This window comes from Pecten maximus, chromosome 14 (assembly GCF_902652985.1).
Source record: "Pecten maximus chromosome 14, xPecMax1.1, whole genome shotgun sequence".
In the NCBI taxonomy this organism is placed as follows: domain Eukaryota; kingdom Metazoa; phylum Mollusca; class Bivalvia; order Pectinida; family Pectinidae; genus Pecten; species Pecten maximus.
Window position 1 is genome coordinate 16,278,818 of NC_047028.1, and position 23,940 is coordinate 16,302,757.

The window sequence follows — 23,940 nt, forward strand, 5'->3', positions numbered from 1 at the left end:
TAGCTGTGTACATACAGTTTAAATATTTTATATATTTCTTCATCTGATTAGTTGATGGCTGCACATATCATGCCACTCTTCTAATCAAATATTGATCTCCAGTATGTCAGTTTATTATAAAAAAAGAGGTTCCAAATAGCTAGGAATTATATCCACATGAAATAGTGGTTGCCACTAAGATTCTAAATCAAATACATTGTACCAACATGTACAGTATATCAACTGTGACATGCATGATCACTAGAGGGTAAATGATTGTATATTTAATGTAAGAATTTCTATACAGCAACATTTCCTGGTATGTCAAAAATGCATGTTCAGTTTGTTTGGTAAAGCTGTTAATCACTATCAGTTTAGACACCTGGGCTAATACAGGAATGTAAAGATTTCTGGTTTTTAATGTTGATTGTGGCTGGTTACAACCAAATAAGATGTCCAGGAGAAACTTGAGAGAGAATTAGAAGTATAGGTCACCATAGGCCTTCTGTCCTGTAATGTGTGGTATAGACTTGTCTGGCCCAGTTAAGGTCTTCCCAATAAAGGCCAGGGTGAACAAGAGGGGGAAGCAATATGGCACATTACCTGCTCGGACTTCATATACTGGTGCATAAAAATTGACATGTAAGCGTACAAATATTGAATGCTTCTTATGTCATTTGTCTGTGTTGTGGTAATTTTTTAAGATATACCTGTCTAAAAAGGTCACCTGCCTATATACAGGTAGTGTAGAATATATAAGTATAATTAGGTCACCTGTCTATATGGAGGAAGTGTAAGATATGTGTGTCAAATAAGGTCACCTGTCAATATAAAGGTTGTGTAGAATATACCAGTCTAATTAGGTCACCTTTCTATAAAAGGTAGTGTAGGATATACCTGTCTATATAGGTCACCTGTCTATATAGGTCACTTGTCTATAGGTAGTGTAAGATATACCTGTCTGTATATGTCACCTGTCTGTTTAGGTCACCTGTCTGTTTAGGTCACCTGTCTACAGGTAGTGTAAGATATACCTGTCTGTATAGGTCACCTGTCTATTTAGGTCACCTGTCTACAGGTAGTGTATAATATACCTGTCTATATAGGTCAACTGTCTATATAGGTCACCTCTACAGGTAGTGGTAGTGTAAGATATACCTGTCTGTATAGGTCACCTGTCTATTTAGGTCACCTGTCTATATAGGTCACCTGTCTACAGGTAGTGTAGAATGTACCTGTCTATATAGGTCACCTGTCTACAGGTAGTGTAAGATTTACCTGTCTATATAGGTCACCTTTTTCTAGAGGTATAGTATAGGATATATCAGTCTAAGTAGGTCACCTGTCTATGTGGAGGTAGTGTAGAATATACCTGTCTAAGTAGGTCACCTGTCTATGTGGAGGTAGTGTAGAATATACCTGTCTAAGTAGGTCACCTGTGTACAAGTAGTGTAGAATATACCTGTCTATAGGTAATGTAAGATATACCTGTCTATAAATGTCACCTGTGTATATAAAGGAAGTGTAGGATATACCTGTCTATATAGGTCACCTGCCTATTTAGGTCACTAGTCTATAGGCAGTGTAGGAGTATACCTGTCTATATAGGTCACCTGCCTATTTAGGTCACTTGTCTATAGGTAATGTAGGATATATACCTTTCTATATAGGTCACCTGTCTATATAAAGGTAGTGTATAGGATATATACCTGTCTATATAGGTCACCTGTCTATATAAAGGTAGTGTATAGGATATATACCTTTCTATATAGGTCACCTGTCTATATAAAGGTAGTGTATAGGATATATACCTTTCTATATAGGTCACCTGTCTATATAAAGGTAGTGTATAGGATATATACCTGTCTATATAGGTCACCTGTCTATATAAAGGTAGTGTATAGGATATATACCTGTCTATATAGGTCACCTGTCTATATAAAGGTAGTGTATAGGATATATACCTGTCTATATAGGTCACCTGTCTATATAGGTCACCTGTCTATATAAAGGTAGTGTATAGGATATATACCTGTCTATATAGGTCACCTGTCTATATAAAGGTAGTGTATAGGATATATACCTGTCTATATATGTCACCTGTCTATATAAAGGTAGTGTATAGGATATATACCTGTCTATATAGGTCACCTGTCTATATAAAGGTAGTGTATAGGATATATACCTGTCTATATAGGTCACCTGTCAGAACTGTCATTTTTCCTTCAATTGACCATTTTTTGATAATCTTTAAACTGTCAATATTACCAACTTCCATTCTGCACTGTTATGAAAGAGTTGGTAATGTTAAATATCACTGTACCAGTTCACTGCCAATGACTTGGCATTTTAACTCCGAAGATTGCTATCCCTTGAACAATAATTATGAATTATATATACTTAATGCTTTATGTGTTTTCAATATATTTGATCCCCTTGAGTGGATGTTTTTGTTTGCGTGAATATTTTTATAACACTTATGTATGGATCAACATGCCACAGAGAGGGGATTGTCTTTACAACAGAGTGGCTGACTTAAGATCAAATCCCATGTCAATCACGTTTGGATATTCTTACCTGTTCAGAAATCACACATAAAATCATTTTGTACTTAAGATAAAAGACTTTTTGATGCTTTTATCCCGGTGGCTTATCGGATAAACCCCACATTCTTTGAGCACTCAAGGTTAGTAAGGGTATCAAACTCTTTAAAAACCCAGAATGAAGTTATCGTAGTTGTCAATGGTATCGAGTGACGGACCACAGGCAAAATGGTCCACCTGTGCTCTCACCCCATTGTAGAAATTTGTGTAATTTGGCATACCTTTAAATTGTATACCTGGGTTTACCGCTGTAGTTTGAGAAAGATGAATTTGTTATATGTGTATCGGGTGACTGAGTACATTACTTATACAATAATGTATAATTAAAATGTTTACCACAATTTGACTGGACAACAGGTGACAACTCTGAGGCACAGAAGTGGTTTTGTTCTGAAATGTTCAACCCAGGTAATAAAAACCTGAGGCAATGCTGGCTGAACTTGGATAAGTTGAGAGTGTATCTAATTATCCTCATGGCTGCACACAGTTATTCCGTTGATAAATATTTTTGAATTGATATGAAAGTCAGAGGAAATATACTTATGTGTGATCTCCAACAGATTTACCGTGTTAGAAAGTCTTACAATTGACTGACCTGGTTGACTTTTAGGTCTGGTGCTGTTGTTGACCTGCTGTGAGGTACCAACTATGGTTTTATCAACAGTAGATTAGGTGATAGTAACCAACTGTTGAGCTTGGCATGTCCTGTTATTAAATTATGGTATCAGATTAAAGAGTATTTACAAATAGAACCTTATTATAGATACAGAATATATGCAGGGCCATCCAACAAAACAGGTCTATCTTTATATACTGTAAACTTATATATTCCCGTCCTGATTCAGTTTTTCTCATACGATGGTGTTAGGAAATGAAGTGATATTAGAATACTGTAAATTGAATTTGACTGACCTGCATTTTTTAGCCAGGATATTTTTTTGCTATTCAAACAAACGGAAGATAACTTAGAAATGGAATTCATCAACAACAAAAATTAAATTTACTAATGCTGTTTAAATCTGATATTGATTCCATGAAATATGTTCTTGAAATATGTTCTTTACAAATTCATTTCACATTTAGGATTAACAATAATATTCCATTGAAAAATTATCCTTTTACAATATATGGAGTGGATCTGGTAGAATATGACTGTCCTTCACAGAATAAAGGTCTATATGGGGTGGATCTGGTAGAATATGACTGTCCTTCACAGAATAAAGGTCTATATGGGGTGGATCTGGTAGAATATGACTGTCCTTCACAGAATAAAGGTCTATATGGGGTGGATCTGGTAGAATATGACCGTCCTTCACAGAATAAAGGTCTATATGGGGTGGATCTGGTAGAATATGACCGTCCTTCACAGAATAAAGGTCTATATGGGGTGGATCTGGTAGAATATGACCGTCCTTCACAGAATAAAGGTCTATATGGGGTGGATCTGTTAGAATATGACTGTCCTTCACAGAATAAAGGTCTATATGGGGTGGATCTGGTAGAATATGACTGTCCTTCACAGAATAAAGGTCTATATGGGGTGGATCTGGTAGAATATGACCGTCCTTCACAGAATAAAGGTCTATATGGGGTGGATCTGGTAGAATATGACTGTCTTTCACAGAATAAAGGTCTATATGGGGTGGATCTGGTAGAATATGACTGTCTTTCACAGAATAAAGGTCTATATGGGGTGGATCTGGTAGAATATGACTGTCCTTCACAGAATAAAGGTCTATATGGGGTGGATCTGGTAGAATATGACTGTCCTTCACAGAATAAAGGTCTATATGGGGTGGATCTGGTAGAATATGACCGTCCTTCACAGAATAAAGGTCTATATGGGGTGGATCTGGTAGAATATGACTGTCTTTCACAGAATAAAGGTCTATATGGGGTGGATCTGGTAGAATATGACTGTCTTTCACAGAATAAAGGTCTATATGGGGTGGATCTGGTAGAATATGAATGTCTTTCACAGAATAAAGGTCTATATGGGGTGGATCTGTTAGAATATGACTGTCCTTCACAGAATAAAGGTCATTGTAGAGGTACTTATCCTGTCAAAAGATAAATAAGCACTGCTTGTAATTTATAATTATAAATGCATTCATTCAAAACAAAATGATACATTTTAGAATCTAGTTGCTGTTGGTTAGATTTATATAAATTGAAAAGATTGATATCGACAGTGCAGATAATAGTTTGGAATTCACTGTGACTAGAAAATCAATTGTGTGTATAAAGTATTTGTCTGGTGTTTGGGGGAACCAATCAGAAAAACTTGCAGATGAAGATGGAAATTTGACCTCACTCCGAGGTCTCACCAAACAATTTGATTTGTAATGGAGAGATGATATAAAACCCTGGTCATCAGAATAAAGATATTCCCTAACCAATATTCCCAAGTGCATGTGCCCTGGAGTCAGGTGGGTGTCCTTTGATTTGCCCTATGAAATTTCAGATTACAATATTTATACAGCATCCAGTAACTGTGTAGGACGCTACATCCTAATGACACTTTGTCACAGCTTAGTGTGGGGGTATGGTAGTAGTCCTCAATACTCTACCAAATGGTTTTCTGTAATTCCACATATAACTGGAGGTGGTATGGCCATTCGACTTATTCTGGGTCAGCATTTCTTTTGATTCTGGTGGTGTTGGGTGTTCTACTCATCATTTTGTGGTGGTATAGATATTTTGCTCATTATGGGTCAGCATTTCCACCGACTCCTCAATACCATACAGCATGAACACAACAGCACATGCTGAATCCTGATGATTTCTAATCTCAGACCATATTTTGCCCTGTACTAGGCTTCAGCATCAAAAATCAAATATTATGAATCGCTCAGTCCCCAACAAACCTATCTCAACATCTGCAGGGATCTGACCTTGACCTCAAAGTCAATATGGTAGGACTAGCTCACATCCAACTGTGCTTTGTTCTCCTAGAGGTACAGTTGTAGCTTCCAATATTGATCAGATGGGATGAGGGCACTGACAAGAATTAGAGTTTACTTAAATTGACAAAAAGCAAAACATTTAACAACCCATGAATTTCTAAAGAGAAATACAGTTCATCCTCTTCCAATGACTCAAGCCACCAATCTACGTAGCATGGTTTTATTGTAATGATATCTGTTATCAGCAATTTGTTCTGCTACATGATTCAATGATTGGAGATTGAGATTTGCAAGTACACAAAGGTTTCCTGCTTTTAAGTTAAAGTTCAATAGTGTAATTATATAATTATATTTTTCCATTTGATTTTTAAAAAAAAAAGCAACTTACTGCTAGTATGATTCCCACTGCTTTCTGAAAAATAATGTATCAAAAAATTAATTGTGCTGATACAAAAAATAGTTTCTGTTATTTTATGATGCAGTTTAAAATTGGAGAAAAGATCACTTGAATGTTGGACATTGATCCTGTACCTGCCTATATACTGACATTAGGGTTCTGATCCTGTACCTGCCTATATACTGACATTAGGGTTCTGATCCTGTACCTGCCTATATACTGACATTAGGGTTCTGATCCTGTACCGGCCTATATACTGACATTAGGGTTCTGATCCTGTACCTGCCTATATACTGACAATAGGGTTCTGATCCTGTACCTGCCTATATACTGACATTAGGGTTCTGATCCTGTACCTGCCTATATACTGACATTAGGGTTCTGATCCTGTACCTGCCTATATACTGATATTAGGGTTCAATGTTGATTGCTTATTATAGAATACACAGTAGTAGGTTTGTTTAGGTATACTGTTTATGTCCTATAACGTAATAAAAAAACTTTCAAGGGCAGAAGACAGAACAATAGAAAAACAAATGAAAGATTAGCTTCATTAGGGAGATGTCACTTAGGAAAGGGATGAAGAGAAAAAGAAAGTAGAGTAATGTTAGGGAGATCATGGAACTAGGATAGGGAGGAATAGTAAAGGAAAAAAAGAACAATGTTAGGGAGAATTGGAATCAGGATGGGAGGATGAGAAAAGGGAAGAAGTGCATGAATTGTGAAAAAAAAATAAAGGGAAGAAAATGCAAGCTTTGGAGACAGAACTTGGATTGGAATAAGACAAAAAGGAAGAAGGGAATAATAGTTGGGGAGGGGAAGAAGAAAAAAGAAGAAAAGAAAAGGGAAGAAGAAAAAAGGAAAATAGAGAAAAGTTAAGAGAATTCTTTGATCTTTATAAGCTTAGGTTCAAACACAAAGTTTATGTTAAATATGTATTTGTTAAAAGTATAGGACCTGTATAACAGTAATGCTGGAAATTTAAACAGACATGGATGTTGTGATGTAGATCTCTGAAATGTGTTTTTGGCGTGTTATACACATTAACTTGAGTCCATGTGTTTAAGTAAGGGGTGAAAAAAGCTGATTCAGCAAATATTCTAGACAGGTTCCTTGTCAAGTCTTATGTCTTTATAGTTTCCTGTGTTAAAAAAATAATTCTGATTCTGTCAACAAGTTGTTCATATCAATGTTGGTATCTATGTTTACGGTCAGGAGTTGCATGTTTGTTGTATATATGCACGTGCATGAATGCAACATGCATTTCATTCATAAGCCTTGATGGTTGTACACAATGCTGGGACATCATAGTTCACCAGTTGTAATGTTGTGTGTAATACCACCACTGATTATTTATCCAGGATGGGGAAAATCAAACTGGCCTAATTGAATAACTCAAAAATTACTCAAAATAATATACTTTCCCCTCTCATGAAATCAATGGTACAAATAAGTCGTGCCAAAAGTTGTTGTGTGGTTTGAATTTGTTTTAATTAAATTCATAAATTCACCTCAGAATTACGTCCCTTTGATGATTTCATTGTATAAATTTTCTTGTTTGGGGTTGTGGTTGTTGGGGGTGGGTAGTTGGTGGTTGGGATGGGGAGTGTGTGTGTGTGTGTGTGTGTGTGTTGGGGGGGGGGGGGGATGGTGTGTGTGTGTGTGTGGGGGGGGGGGGGGGGGGTAGCAATAAACCAATAAGTGTTTTAACCTTGTCTGTAGTTGGTATTGGTAGTGAAATACCTGAGTCTGATTATCAAGGTAAACCGTATCAGAGTTAGGTCTGATTATCAAGGTAAACCTATCAGAGTTATATATGGTATTACCTCACCTAGTTGATAAGGCAGCACCTGGGTATGTGTAGAACAGGTGTCAGAGGAGGGAAACATCTGACACAGTAACACAGGAATGTAAAGGATCCTCTTAGTGTACATATTGTGGTCAAAGGCTAAGGGATCAAGATAAGTGTGTCGTTTGGAAACTCAGCATGGTGTGGTAAGGATTTGTCTGTATAATCTACATGTAAACAACTTATAAGTGTTACAGGTAAACAAAACATTAAAACAAGATTAAACAACAGAAAAAAAATTCTTAAGCATGCAATAAATTAAACTACTAGTTATCAGGTGAAGAAATCTTTGTAAACAACATTGATTAATGAAATGCTTCAGGTAAATATTTGTTAAAATGAAATTATGAAGAGGACTATCATTGCGCATATATAAACATATGAAAATTGTTTGTTAGATATTGTCCCCATGGCCGAGTTTGTAGCATACATAACTCCTCTGATTTTCTGTCGGTTCTGTTGCTCGGATTGTAGTACAATATGTCTGACTATCTTACATGATGCATTACGACCCTACAATCTACTGTCCTTATAATTAGGTCTAAAATGAAGAGACCAGACAGGTTGACCACTCAGATGTCTGTTAAGTGACATATACGAGTGGTCAGTATCTGGACATATGCTCTCGATCCAGACAGGTATGTGATCAGTATGCTTTGTGTTTATTGCAATGTTATTTGATGTTCATTGACAACTTATTGCTGTATCAATTGCCATCAATGATATGTTTGCAATTATCATGTGTGCCTCTTCATAGAGAGAAGACTATTAATATTCAATGAAAAACAATATTGAACATGAAAAAGGTAGCATGTAGCCTTCACTCAAAAGAAATTACAGAAACAATATGTAAGGTAGCATACAGCCTTAACTCTAAAGAAAATTACAGATACAAAATGTAAGGTAGCATATAGCCTTAACTCTAAAGAAAATTACAGATACAATATGTAAGGTAGCATATAGCCTTAACTCTAATGAAAATTACAAATACAATATGTAAGGTAGCATATAGCCTTAACTCTAATGAAAATTACAAATACAATATGTAAGGTAGCATATAGCCTTAGCTCTAATGAAAAATACAGATACAATATGTAAGGTAGCATATAGCCTTAACTCTAATGAAAAATACAGATACAATATGTAAGGTAGCATATAGATATATGGCAGCATAAAACCTGAACTCTTAACACAAATTGCTCTAAGCATGAACCCCACAAGCAATATATATACATGGCTATTGTTGTAAGTGTTCATGAAGAAATTAAGCCAGGATATTAATAATTGAAAAATAGTTACTAATATAACAATGTGATAAAGCCGGCTGATATAAGATGGATATAAACCTGTTTCACCACCACCAGAACCACTGGGTCCAGAGTCCAGTATAAAGTTACAGGTTGTTAAGGCAGTGACCTTTGCTCCCATCTGGTATCTACCCAAAACATGTGTAGGTGATTATAGAGTTATAACACAGTCAGGATGCTTGACCCTGATAAGTATTTTAAGTAAAACACTAGGCAATCCATCTGACAAATTGTAACTAATATCTCCACATCCAGGATTTATGAAGCTTATTTTTGCAATTCAAATTTAAAAAAAAAAATTCATATTCATTTTTTTCTACAAAGTTGTAGAAATTATTCTCTTATCAATTTTTTTTTCTTTTGCAGTTTGAAGATATTTATTTTCAAAGTTATGTCCTTGCTTTCAGCACTAACATACATTTGGCCTCCACTTTTTCCTAGACTCATGGCTACTTCTCCTTTCAGATTTTGTAAAGAATTGGCTAGGTGAATTCTAATACCAGATTATCTCCCCTAGTTGATACTTATTATCTAGAATCTGACATATCCAAAGACAAAAATGATAGAATTAATTCTATTTATTATTTTCAATATTCAAGAAACGGACCAGTCAAAAAAGCATTAAGTGATCAATGGCAAAAAATTGTGATGTGTTTTGATCTTAATTCTATAAGTTGAACTTTGCATTGAATCTCTTTGGGAACACGGCATACAATTATGTTTCAAGCTTATGATTATTTGAACTTTGTGTTCAGCTCCTTGGTCCACAAACATTATTCAGTTCTTATTTAAAATAAGTCATTTATGAATCTCCCAGAATGTATCACCAATTAACCCTTTAAATGTTTAAACTTTTCCATGGATAATTACTGGCACATCAGCATATCTTCAGTAGCAGTAACAGTTTCCTAAACGATAATTGGGTTAATATTTCCTAGTTATGCAGTTCCAAAAATACAGTGGTTTTTCTCAACGAAACATTCCACTAATCCCCTTTGAATACTTATGGTTTATTTATAGTTAGTAGTCTCTACAGAATTAATACATGAATTTGACCTGATTTATGGGTTTGGCCTAGAAAATAAGTAGTCCAGTTATAATACATTTATTTTAGGATGATGTATGAGTTCTAAATGATAATAAACATATAAATCTTTTCGTTAAGGCATACAAGTTTATAATCAACAAATAGGAACTTAACCTTAGCAAATAGTTTTCATATAAAATAATAGTATGGATTAGGTGACTGGTTTCCAACTGCAATGGCTTGTGATCTTTATACTTTGTACCAGATAAGAAAAAGTCTAAAGATTAACTACAGGTATATTATTAAATACTAACTTGCACACCTGTGGTGAACAGGTGCCTCAATGGCAACTTACCAATGGTTCATTTAGTCTGAGTGTGTAAAGGTCACCACAGTCACACATCTAACCATATAGTACTTATATGTGCAAAGGTCAACCCATCAGGCAGAAGGAATTTAAATGGATACTCTATAGAAAAAGGTGTAAGTCTGTATAGACAAAGGTGTAAGTCTGTATAGACACAGGTGTAAGTCTGTATAGACACAGGTGTAAGTCTGTATAGACACAGTGTAATTCTCTATATAGACACAGGTGTAAGTCTGTATAGACACAGGTGTAAGTCTGTATAGACACAGGTGTAAGTCTGTAATAGACACAGGTGTAAGTCTGTATAGACACAGGTGTAAGTCTGTAATAGACACAGGTGTAAGTCTGTATAGACAAAGGTGTAAGTCTGTATAGACACAGGTGTAAGTCTGTATAGACACAGGTGTAAGTCTGTATAGACACAGTGTAATTCTCTATATAGACACAGGTGTAAGTCTGTATAGACACAGTGTAGTCTGTATACCAGTGTAGTCTGTATAGACACAGGTGTAAGTCTGTAATAGACACAGGTGTAAGTCTGTATAGACCACAGGTGTAAGTCTGTATAGACACAGGTGTAAGTCTGTATAGACACAGGTGTAAGTCTGTATAGACACAGGTGTAAGTCTGTATAGACACAGGTGTAAGTCTGTATAGACACAGGTGTAAGTCTGTATAGACACAGGTGTAAGTCTGGATAGACACAGGTGTAAGTCTGTATAGACACAGGTGTAATTCTCTATAAAGGGGCAGTGGTGACTGAGTGGTTAAGGTGTCCCGACTCCTTATTAACTGCAGTCAATAGTTTTTCTTCGGGTACTCCGGCTTTCCTCCACCTCCAAAACCTTGCACACTCTTAAATGACCTTGGCTGTTGATAGGCCATATAACAAAATAAACTAATTATTCTCTTAGACAAAGGTGGAATTCTCATTACTTTGTAAGTGTGAAGACGGCCTTTTATGTTTTATATTTTCATGAAAAAAAAAGTACAAATTCTTACATTTAAAAACAAATATAGATAAATTCACTTGTGACATTATAAACTGTGTACTAATAATTATTTTCAATCAGCTAATTTTGACCATTTTAGAACCAAATTTGATTAGTCCAACAAATTCTGTTTACTAGACCAAGTCTTCAAGCAAAATCATACTGCAGGATGGAGTTGTTATTCTGAGTTTTTGTAACCATGAAAAAATATCTGTTCCACTAGATCTGTGACCCACTTCTGTCTAATGTGTGATATACACAGTTATGGTTGTGCTTGCATGAAAATGAATACAAGATTGACTGGGACCCTCGGGGGCTGCATTCATGTATGGTTGTATTTAACATCTAGACAACATATGGAAACTGCTTCACTTCAAAATCAGTTCTAAATCTTTAAAAAAAACTGAAGAAAATTTTGAAACTATATAAGGTTGAGTAATAAACCTGCAATATTAGTTTACATCTTTTTCGGTCAAGTATGCACTTACGTTTATACTAAATTGCTGCTATATTGCCGGTTTACACAGAAAATGTGCAGCATGCTGTGTTTACATTGTGTGCCTCTGTATGTGCTGTCTGCCAATGTCTGTGCATAACCAAGTTTCAGTTTGTCTACGGGGTAATGCTAACTTTGTTTACATGGAAGTGGGATGCGGCCATATAAATGCACAGAACCTGGTAACGTGCAGAACTTCAACAGCTTAATTTCCTGGCTTGGCTCCTTATACATGTATTTATTTTCATATGCCTTCTAATGAGGTGTATTTTTTTTCTGTTTCATATATTAACTGTGCATTTCCTGTTCAGTATTTGGCAAACAGTCTTGTTGATGGTATACCCACTCAAAAAGGACCAATATTAAGTGTGCTAACACGTTTATCAAGATGACCAATTTGTGTTTTGGAGACATTTATATGTCCCCATATATATTATAAAAAGTCTTACTGTTGAAAAGTTAAATTAAAAGAATACAAAATTCCACAATATGGCTTTTAAGTTTAAAATGTCTTATTATATTACTTGATAATAAATTCATTTGAAGATTTGGTACAAGTAATAAAGTTCTACAACAAATTCATTGTCCTTAATTTTCTAACATTTTGGTGTCTAGTAGGTCATTGCTGAATTTAGGTTATGACTTGTTTTGAAGGCCATTGGTTGATTTGAGGGTCATTGTTGGATTAAGGTCCTTGCCAGATTCAGAAGGTCTGACATAGCTGGATATATGTCATTGCTTTATTTAGAAGGTAATGGCTGGATGTAGAAGGCCATTGCTTAATTTAGGAAGGTCATTGCTGGATTAAGAAGGTCATTGCTGGATTTAGAAGGTCATTGCTTGATTTAGGAAAGCCATTGCTGGATTAAGAAGGTCATGGCTGGATTTTGAAGGTCAAAGCTGGATTTAGAAGATCAAGACTGGATTCAGAAAACCATTAATTAATTTAGAAGAACAATGCTTGAATAAGAAATGTCATTGCTTGAAGTAGAAGGTCATGGGTGAATTTAGAAGATCATTGCTTGACTAAGAATTGAAGGGCATTGCTTGATTTAGAAGGTCATGGGTGGATTTAGAAGATCATTGCTTGACTAAGAAAGGTCACTGCTTGATTTAGAAGGTCATGGGTGAATTTAGAAGATCATTGCTTGACTAAGAAAGGTCATTGCTTGACTAAGAAAGGTCATTGCTTGATTTAGAAGGTCATGGCTTGATGGAGAAGGTCATTCCTGGATTTAGAAGGTCATTGCTGGATTTAGAAGATCATTGCTGGATTTAGAAGATCATTGCTTGATTTAGAAGGTCATGGTTGGATTTCGAAGGTCATAGCTGATTTTACAAGGTCATGGCTAGATTAGGAAAGTCATTCCTGGATTTAGAAGGTCATGGCTGAATTTAGAAGATCATGGCTGGATTTAGAAGGTCATGGCTGGGTTTAGAAGGTCATGGCTGGATTTACAAGGTCATGGCTGGGTTTACAAGGTCATGGCTGGGTTTAGAAGGTCATGGGTGGATTTAGAAGATCATTGCTGGTTTCAGACTGTCATTGCTGTGTCCATACTCTTATTGCTAGGTTCAGATTGTTTTGCCTAGAAGGTTAACACAGGGTATAGAAGTTCATTGTTTTGCCTAGAAGGTTAACACAGGGTTTAGAAGTTCATTGTTTTGCCTAGAAGGTAAATACAGGGTATAGAAGTTCATGGCTCAGGGTTTAGAAGTTCATTGTTTTGCCTAGAAGGTTAACACAGGGTATAGAAGTTCATTGTTTTGCCTAGAAGGTAAATACAGGGTATAGAAGTTCATTGTTTTGCCTAGAAGGTAAATACAGGGTTTAGAAGTTCATTGTTTTGCCTAGAAGGTAAATACAGGGTATAGAAGTTCATGGCTCAGGGTTTAGAAGTTCATTGTTTTGCCTAGAAGGTTAACACAGGGTATAGAAGTTCATTGTTTTGCCTAGAAGGTAAATACAGGGTTTAGAAGTTCATTGTTTTGCCTAGAAGGTAAATACAGGGTATAGAAGTTCATGGCTCAGGGTTTAGAAGTTCATTGTTTTGCCTAGAAGGTAAATACAGGGTTTAGAAGTTCATTGTTTTGCCTAGAAGGTTAACACAGGGTTTAGAAGTTCATTGTTTTGCCTAGAAGGTTAATACAGGGTTTAGAAGTTCATGGCTCAGGGTTTAGAAGTTCATTGTTTTGCCTAGAAGGTTAACACAGGGTATAGAAGTTCATTGTTTTGCCTAGAAGGTAAATACAGGGTTTAGAAGTTCATTGTTTTGCCTAAAAAGTTAATACAGCATTTAGAAGTTCATGGCTTTGTTCAGAAGTTTATTCCTGTATCCTGAGAAAATCATTGTTGGATCTGATCCAGGAGTTTGTTGGATTGTCCAGAAGATCTGTAGTTTGTCATTATCATTGTTAAAATATTCCCGGTATTTAGTCTGCAACTATTACCTACATCAAACAGGTAGACAGGATTCTATAGGGCATGTCTCGACAGCCTGTGTTACACTTTTTAACACAGACGATAAATTCCTTGGATACTTGGCTGCTTGTTAGATTGGAATTGTCACATTGTCAGCAATATGATATCATAGTTACAGATAATTGGTCACTGATTCACAGAGCTGATGTGAGTGCCGTTTATACAGGTGCACTAGGAGTGAAGTACAGGGTCACAGCATCAGATTCTGTCTGCCCTTCTATCCTTTTCTTATCATGTACAGGTCTGTCCAGGTATAACAAAGATGAATTCTTTTAAATCAAAAATCTTTGATCAGATAGATTTAGTTTTTTAAACATTATACAGACCAATTAAAAAACAAGTTCTTATTCGGGAAAACAATTGAGGGTATTTATAAATCTTACATTTACTGCTACAGTGCTTTTAAGTGAGCAACAATTCACCTCCAGATGTGTAAGATTGCTAAGTGTGTTATTAGTTGTCAATTATGGACCTTTGATGAGGTCAATAGCCAGGGGTTAATACTACAACAGTCAGCCCTCTGGATTAAAACCATCTAGTCCTTTGACAAAATTGTGAAAAATTCAATTAAAATAAAGAATATTATTTGACTAAAATCTTCAATTTTTAGCAAATGAATATTTTGTTTACCAGAAAGTGCATAATGTAGCATATATTACATAATACACTTTATAATGCTGTAAGTGTATGTTAATCATCTCCCAATCCAGTGTCAAGAATACAGCATATCGGGATATAATATACCACAATTGGGTAATATGAATTGTACTGGATTTCATGTGCATCCCCCCCCCCCTCTTTTTTTTTTTTATAAATCTGTAAATCCTTATTATAAGCTGTACAGAGAAATTGAAGCTACATATTATGTGTGATGTATACCCAGTCAGACAGACGTAAGGTGGAGGTGTCTCGGGCCTGTTTATATGGTCTGGTGCAATATAAGACAGTTTGTGTTGAGTCAGCAAACCTTCTCCTTTACTATTGATTTTGTTACAGTGCTAGACTGTGCTTAGTGTCCCTGTGAAACTTTGTGCCTACATCAGCTGGGCGAAGGAAAAAATGTGTTTGGCGATTAGTCTACACTAATTATATCTAATGATAGTATTAAAAACAAGTGTCGAGGCTGGTGACGAGGTAATGTGTTCTGGCCTCCTCCTTGTTTGTAGCCATCATCTGTTTGGGCAAGTGTGTGTCAGTTAAAATACTGGTTGTGTGGTGTTAAAACTGGATACAGCTTTTTTATATCGTAATCCTGATGTTAGATAATTGTGGGATGGGATTTGTTTGCAGCTAGATCTGGTGGCTATAAAACAAGGGGGTAATATATCGAGACCTGGTAGGAGGACTAAACAACCTGAACTGCCCAGACAGTTTTGACTAATTCACAATTTTTAGTATAAATCTAGAAATATCCTTGTCATTTCTTGTATCAATAAGATATACCAGACTGCCAATACGATCTCTAGTTAACAGAAATATTCCAATTCCCTCTCTTGTTCAGTGTATGGATCGAATGGACAGGTCTAATGGGCCTCTTTTTTAGATTATCGTGGAGTGATTAAGCTGGATGGAGCTCTGTATGTTTCTGTCAGGTTTATTACTAGACATTGATTAAACGTCAGTATACATACTCCCCTTTAAAATCATTTTGTATCAGTGTTGGCAGTGTGGATGGGTTACTGGTCAATGTGGGTCAACTAAGGACATCTAACATGAACTTCCTGTCACTATAAGGTGTGATTAGATCTGTGGTCACTTTCTGTTCGGTGTTGTCCTTTTCATTGGTAAGATTTGAACACATGATATATGGAGATTTACCTAGGTGACCTTCTTAGCACCTTAAAGATGCAATCAACAGTTCACACTTCAAACTTAACATTGCTGGGAAGACTTATGATGGTTTACACAATCCACAGATCCAATGTGTCATACTGGTCCAGTGTTATGTTTGATGACTATCACAGGTGTTTCTTCCTAGTGATACTCTTATGACAGGTGTGAATAAACCCTTAACTGCTCAGGTCCAACCTCAATCTGTGTCAGAGAAGGACATCCACTCCCTGCGGCTGTGAACCCTTAACTGCTCCAGTACAATCACATTGTATCAGGGAAGGCCGTCCAGACCTATCACATTGTAATAGGGAAGGCCATCCAGACCTATCACATTGTAACACAGGGAAGGCCGTCCAGACCTATCACATTGTAACACAGGGAAGGCCGTCCAGACCTGGAGGCTGTGAAAATGTGGACAGAGAGGTTCTCACTCAGATTGTCACCAATTTTTTTTTGACAGGAGACGTTACCTTGGGAGGCGGATGGGTCTGGGAATGACTGGAATAAAAAATGTCAGCAGGACTCCCTCCCACTCATTATACACAACGGTTTCTTTCTTCAAAAACTGATAAACAGCTACAGAATTTGTAAACGAAAATGAAAATATAATTCTAACTCAACATCAGAAGTACAACGAGAGTAAGATTTTATGACTGTCTTTTCTTCTTTTTCACTTAAACATTCCTTATTATAACAAAATTTATTGGGTCAAACTATGGCACTATATATACACAGTATGTACTTTAAATCCTGTTTTCTCCATTTATTTAATGATCACAATGATTACATGACAAAATTCAAACTGCTGACAAAACCTATGGCCTGCAGTCACTATACATCTGTAGTATATGGTATTTGTGAAATGCAGCGGAATCTTGTGTATGACATTTGTGAGTTTGGCCCTGTGATCAACATTACACCACAACAATACAAAACAGCATTTCTGTTGTGGATGTCAAAGTGAAAGGTGCTTGTATATCCAAGTCATTAGTAGTCTGGAACTAATAATGCTAACTATACACCTCACACAAACGGTACATGTCGGTACAGCATGCTCAGGTATATATAGAACACGACTAAGGTCACTGGGACGCAGGGCAAGACCTGCATATCATTATAGACACATATTTCCTGTACAGGTATACACCCTTTGTTGAGGATTCTATTCACTAGTTATGTGATTATATAATACCAGAATTTGGTTTACTGGGTGTCTTCTTTGATGAAGTGAAACCTGTTGAAACATAATGATGTTTGTGTGTATGTTCTACATTTAGCCAACAATAAATCCATTTCTGGTACTAAGGCCATCCATCTGTATAGCAGCTACTCAGTCAAAATGCCCCTGTCAAGTAATTAGCCCACCCCTGTCTGGTAATAAGCCCACCAATGTCTATAGCAGTTCAGTTAAAATGCCCCTGTCTGGTAACAGGCCCACCCATGTCTAGTAATTAGCCCACCCCTGTCTGGTAATAAGCCCACCCATGTCTAAAGAAGACCAGTCAAAATGCCCCTGTCAGGTAATAAGCCCACCAATGTCTACAGTAGTTCTGTTAAAATACCCCTGTCTGGTAATAAGCCCACCAATGTTTATAGTAGTTCAGTCAAAATACCCCTGTCTGGTAATAAGCCCACCCATGTCTACAGTAGTTCAGTCAAAATGCCCCTGTCTGGTAATAAGCCCACCAATGTCTACAGTAGTTCAGTCAAAATGCCCCTGTCTGGTAATAAGCCCACCCATGTCTACAGTAGTTCTGTTAAAATGCCCCTGTCTGGTAATAAGCCCGCCCATGTCTAGTAATTAGCCCACCCCTGTATGGTAATAAGCCCACCAATGTCTACAGTAGTTCTGTTAAAATGCCCCTGTCTGGTAATAAGTCCACCAATGTCTACAGTAGTTCTGTTAAAATGCCCCTGTCTGGTAATAAGCCCGCCCATGTCTAGTAATTAGCCCACCCCTGTATGGTAATAAGCCCACCAATGTCTACAGTAGTTCTGTTAAAATGCCCCTGTCAGGTAATAAGCCCACCAATGTCTACAGTAGTTCTGTTAAAATGCCCCTGTCTGGTAATAAGCCCACCAATGTTTATAGCAGTACTGTTAAAATGCCCCTGTCTGGTAATAAGCCCGCCCATGTCTAGTAATTAGCCCACCCCTGTATGGTAATAAGCCCACCAATGTCTACAGTAGTTCTGTTAAAATGCCCCTGTCAGGTAATAAGCCCACCCATGTCTACAGTAGTTCTGTTAAAATGCCCATGTCTGGTAATAAGCCCGCCAATGTCTATAGCAGATAAGTTAAAGGATTAATAAGATAATATCCACCTTCTAAAGAAATCTGTCTTCCTTAGTTTCCAGTCTTTGTTTTAAAGACTTTGTTACCTTTTTTGGACTGTGTAAATTAGACGAAGTTTGAAAAAAAAAAAAATCAATTTAAAAGTTTGTTTTAGAATCATTCAATTTGATATTGTAGAAGTTTGTGCATTTAAAAAGCTTAATTTCATTTAATGATGAAAAAAACATAAATAAAGTTTAAAGTTTAACAAATGTTGTAGTTGCAGTTGGTTTTCGGTTATAATGAGTCAGAAATCAAGTTTGTTCCGTGTGAGAACAGGAATAAATTGATAGAAATGTTGAAAATTTTATGAAGGCTGCTGGGTGTTGTTCTAGGCCAGTTTGTCAGATACCTGTTCATTGTCGAAGAGCAGACGACGTCTGGTTTGTAGGTTTGGTTGTAAAACCCCAAAGGCAGTCTTATCTGTCGACAAATTAATGCTCAAAATGTTCTCTTGTAATATTGAGAAGGGACTGCATTAGAAGCCTTTGAATGCAGTTTTCAATGAAACATCAAATTAAAACTAGTGTGATTACAAAATATCAGCTGATATAGTAAAGAACATATGCTGTTTGAGGGATCGATGAAGAAATGATATTCAGATTTTGAGTCATAATTTAGGCCTTCCAGGTGTAAGAAATGATATTCAGATTTTGAGTCAGAATTTAAGGCGTACCAGGTGTTCAAGTATAACTTACTACTTTTGTAGTACATAGTGATGTCATTATTTCATCATCCATGTTTTATGTACTTTTGTTGTTTCATTCACGATTTGTCGAAAAATTGATTAAATGTGAAAATAGGATAGTGATGAATGTTTTTGCAGAAAATGTAATATGTATATCAAGAGAACTTGTCCTGTTTAAAATTACACCTCTCCCAACTATAACATATAAATAAATAAAAGTGCACTCTAGGTTCCATCTTTTATTAGCTGAAAAATTGTGCTGCCTTAGCATAATTGAGATAAGACCGTATTATAGATTCACTCAATTCTAAAAAAAAAATCAATTTACATATTGCTCTAATCTGTATTCTACAGCTGCAGTCATTTGTTGATGTAGATTGTAAATGTAAACTTATTTTACAAAAATTTGAAACCAGTTATATCAATAAACTTTTGAATTTGAATTTGTGATATCATTTTATACTAAATCACTCTTGTGGATAGAAGTGCTGGAGGGCTGTTAATGTTGGAGAAACTGGAGTACCCACAGAAGACCCACATGGTCGGGCACTCAGTGACCCCATACTATTTCACGTCTGAATGGGGAATCGAACCCCAGTCACCTAGGTGAAAGGCAGGAGAAATATAGATTCATGGTTTAATCTACCTAAAGATATTTTAACTATTTACAAAGTCAAAGGTCAATGGATTAATCAACGACAAATTGACCAGTGATGAATGGAGGGAAAAAAAGTGAATTACACTGAAGTCTTTATTTGAATGTAGAAGGGCTATTGCCCTATAGATTGTAGGATCAACATTGTAAAACATAAGTGAGGATAAATTATATGTGAAGTGTAAGGTATACTATTATAAAACTGTAGGGTAGATGATAAGCTTCCTCAAGAACAACCTGCTCCTATTTCCCCATAAACAAGGAATAATGACATAGTTTTATTCTGTAGGAACATTTCTCAAAAATCCTGGTGATAGGGTTGGAGGCAGTCATTGTGGAAACAGTCTAGACGGCCTGCTCACTGCTGGGTTAACAAACAAATCTTTTATTCTCAAATATTCCTCTATCATATTCACTAATAAAAGTACAAACCTCCCCTACAGCTTGACTGTATTATGATAATGTATGATGTATTGCATGTGAAACATTTTTCTTCCTCTTTATCATCATATCAAAAATTTTGATGATTTTATTTTATGTCAAAGTGCAAAAAAGCACCACTTTGCATCAAATTTTCACAACTTCAGACTCAGTTTTCTGGTCGTAAAGTTTAAATATTTCTTTTTATAAAAAGTGTTGTATCTATTTTTTGAAGCCTCTGATATAGCCTATCAAATTATGCAATTGATGTCAACACTTTCAGGTCTAACAGAAATTTAAACGGTGCATTAGTGAAATGTTTGGATGTTTGAAAGGGTCAGACATTAGGCTCTAAGGTATTTCTCCCAGCTTTTATCTACGTTTTCTTTTATCGATAACTGCATCAATGTCAGCAAAAACAAAAGTCAACTGAGTCTGAGATTAAATCAGAAAGGCCATATTTGAAATATCGCTTATGAAATATTTCTGTTTGTGTTGCAGTAAAAAAATAAATTGTTCATGCAGATTTCCTTTTTGTCTTTAAATCCTTATTCCTCTGGAATTAAAAAAAAATGCTTAACCTCAATAAAAAATAAAAGAGTTTTAGTGCCTAGATTCAATCTGAAGATTCAAAAACACAGCCAGTATGAGATTTAGGAAGAAGGGATATTTGTTTGTTTGTTGTTTTTTTTGGGGGGAGGGGGAGTTGTTGATTTAGTCTGTGGATTTGTTTCCAATACACTGTTTTGATATGGATTGGTCAAATTGTGACTCATTTTCTGAAGTAGGAATCAAGGTATGAAAGATGTATAATTAATTATCCACCAAAGTCAATTATTATGTGTTCATGCTTGAGTTAAATTCTTCAGGTCTGTCTGCCATGAATGACAAAATGGATTTTTTCTACCTAAAAAAATAAAAAGTTATATTGTAATGGATCATATTTTTATTAGCGTACACAATAAATCAGCACGAGACAGGGTAATAGAGGTAATGTGTCGCGTTTGACAGGCGTGTTTTAATAATTGGCCCAACTCGACTGACAGGTGATCGAAAACATGCCACTGACTTAGAAGATCAACTCACGATATGTCAATGCAGAGTCTTCCATCAGGTAGGGAATGTTTATTAAGCATTCCGCTGATATACAGGTAAATACAAGTACTTGTGTATTTAGACCAATGCTATATTTACTGGTCCTAAAGAACATTTTATATTTTTGTATTTATGTGGAACTCGTTTGGGAAAAAGATATGTTACCAATGATGTAGCATGCATCCTTAAGTCATTCTGTATTTTGTATGTATTTTTGTGTATATTAGGAAAGTGTTGTTTGAGCTGATGGTGGAGTCAGGCTATGATGGCTATTTGGTACCATGTCACTCCACTAACACACTTCTGTCACAACCGACCTTAACCTCATTTCTGTCACCATCGACCTTTGAACTCAGTGTCTGCCACCACCTTTTGTAGCTTTGACAGATCATCACTGTCTGGTCTGGGATAGCCAGTGATAGGGATACAGGCTTGACTGAACAACATCATCGCTTTTATTCATACCCTGATCCCAAATTACCTAAACATACATTCAAAATGGCAAAACTGTCAGTGCAGCACAAATTGACCTTGCTTTTCAGGTGAAATTGATAAGGTGTCCCTGGAGAACTTTGGCTGTCACTGATAAGTTTAAGAGACAAGTCTTATTCTTTTGTGTGTCAGTTTGTGTTTTCAGTAAATGTAATACTGTACAACAGATCTTGTGTTCAATTGATATTGGAGGATCAGGGTTGGAGTGAAGGTCCCATAGCATGGTGACTAGACTGTGATCTGTTACTCAGCTCTGAAGACTTCAGTATAAATAAAAGCAGGCACATCACTGATTATGGGAGTTTCTTCAGAAGCAAACAAAATAGAACAAAATGTTCTGTGGCTTTCTCATGAGATGCAAAAAAAAGCAAAATATATATTCTTGTTTTTCTTGGATGCAAACAAATTGGTTAAAAATGTCCCTAGTTTTCACTGGGTGCAAATTAAACAAACCGGAGGAAGATGTTCAGGGAACTGGTGGGTTTGATTGAAAACTTGTACCTATGAAACTGTGTTCCTGAATTCACCACGACATATACAACAAGTAGTATCCTGTCCATTGACAAACGGTACACATTGTTAATGGTCTTGTTTCGTTATCAGTCCTGTTTATTGGAGACAGGTATTTAATTGAAATTGATGTTAATATGGAGTTGAATCCCACCTTATTTCAAATTTGTGACATTGAACTTTCCTGTGAATGAAAAGTATAGGCTCCAATTTTGGTTAGAGTTTGTGCTTAATTACCTCATATACCACCGTTGTAGGAATGGGGTGTATACATGCTTTATAAACATTCCCTGAACTTTAACAGTTTTGCATAAAGTTGTCATGAACATTTGAGAGATTTATGTTATAATGTGTTATACGAGACATGCTTAATGTTTTATTTAAATCATCATTTTAAAACGCAATTTAAATTTTTGACCTTATGGCCTGATGTCCTGACAACAAGAATTATTAATACTTATATGTACATGTGAAGTATTGCTAATATTTGGACATTATTTCCTAATTCCCAAGTAGAAATCTGAATGAATTTTGTGTTAGTGTCTGGGTTATGAATGGCACTAGTGAAACAGTAGTTATAACTGTGTTCTGGTGTCAGTCACAGGCAGCCACAGATATATAGCCTATCCGTAAGGGCTAAGTACCACCACTTCTCATGTCAACAACTATACACTGACCGCGTTTTGTCGTGGAGGAGAATGTGGTAATGAATTAGCTGCAATATCATACATATGTCTTTTCAAACATCTGAACATTTTTCAAGTTTCAATTTTGGTAATCATATAGGAGATGCTTAAAATTCCTGTTGGTTTTCGTGGGCGTACATGATTTAATCAGACTTATAAAACACAATTAAAGGTTTGTGTCAGTGAATGTGTCTTGATTTGCTGTTTCGTATACAAGTTAAAAGACTTGAATCAGAACTGAATATTTTAGGGTCTTGCATTTATTTTCTGATTATTTTTCTTTTTCTTGACATGAATGTTGTTTGATATTTAAGCATTGAAAATCTTGTACTTGATGTTAAGTTCATTCAAAAAAGAATTTGTATTATTTCATAACCATGTCTAAGTGTAAAATTAAGGTTTGATTTTTTGGTAATTGAAAAAATCTCAGTATAATTGGTTAAAGCGGTTAAATCTGTGTAACCGTTGATTATCAGTACATTTATAGGGGAAGGCAGCTAGAAGTTGACTGCTAGAATATAATTAGCTGTCCCAAAGTATTACTAGGTATGTCAAGGTGAAGGTCAGAGCTATTGAGTTATAGTCTCACAGTAAATACTAATGTTATGACATTTCTGTTGCTGAGTAATATCCTGTTTTAAACCACCAATTGCCAAGGATTGCAAATCAAAATTCTGTTTAGATACACCCAATTTTTACTGTATCCTGTTTTATACCAAGCTGAAGGACAGAAGAGGCTTTTTATTACAGAGATGCTAAATGTTTTAACTACAGCAAAGCAAGGTAGGATATTCAGATATATTAAGTATGGGGGGAGGGGGA

General features: G+C 35.9%; 1 protein-coding gene across 3 annotated transcripts in view; it reads left to right on the forward strand.

Moving 5' to 3' along the window:
- The window catches only part of LOC117342513 (fibronectin type-III domain-containing protein 3a-like), a 148,969-nt gene that overhangs the window by 47,434 nt on the left and 77,595 nt on the right, over positions 1-23,940 (forward strand). The window lies entirely within an intron of this gene.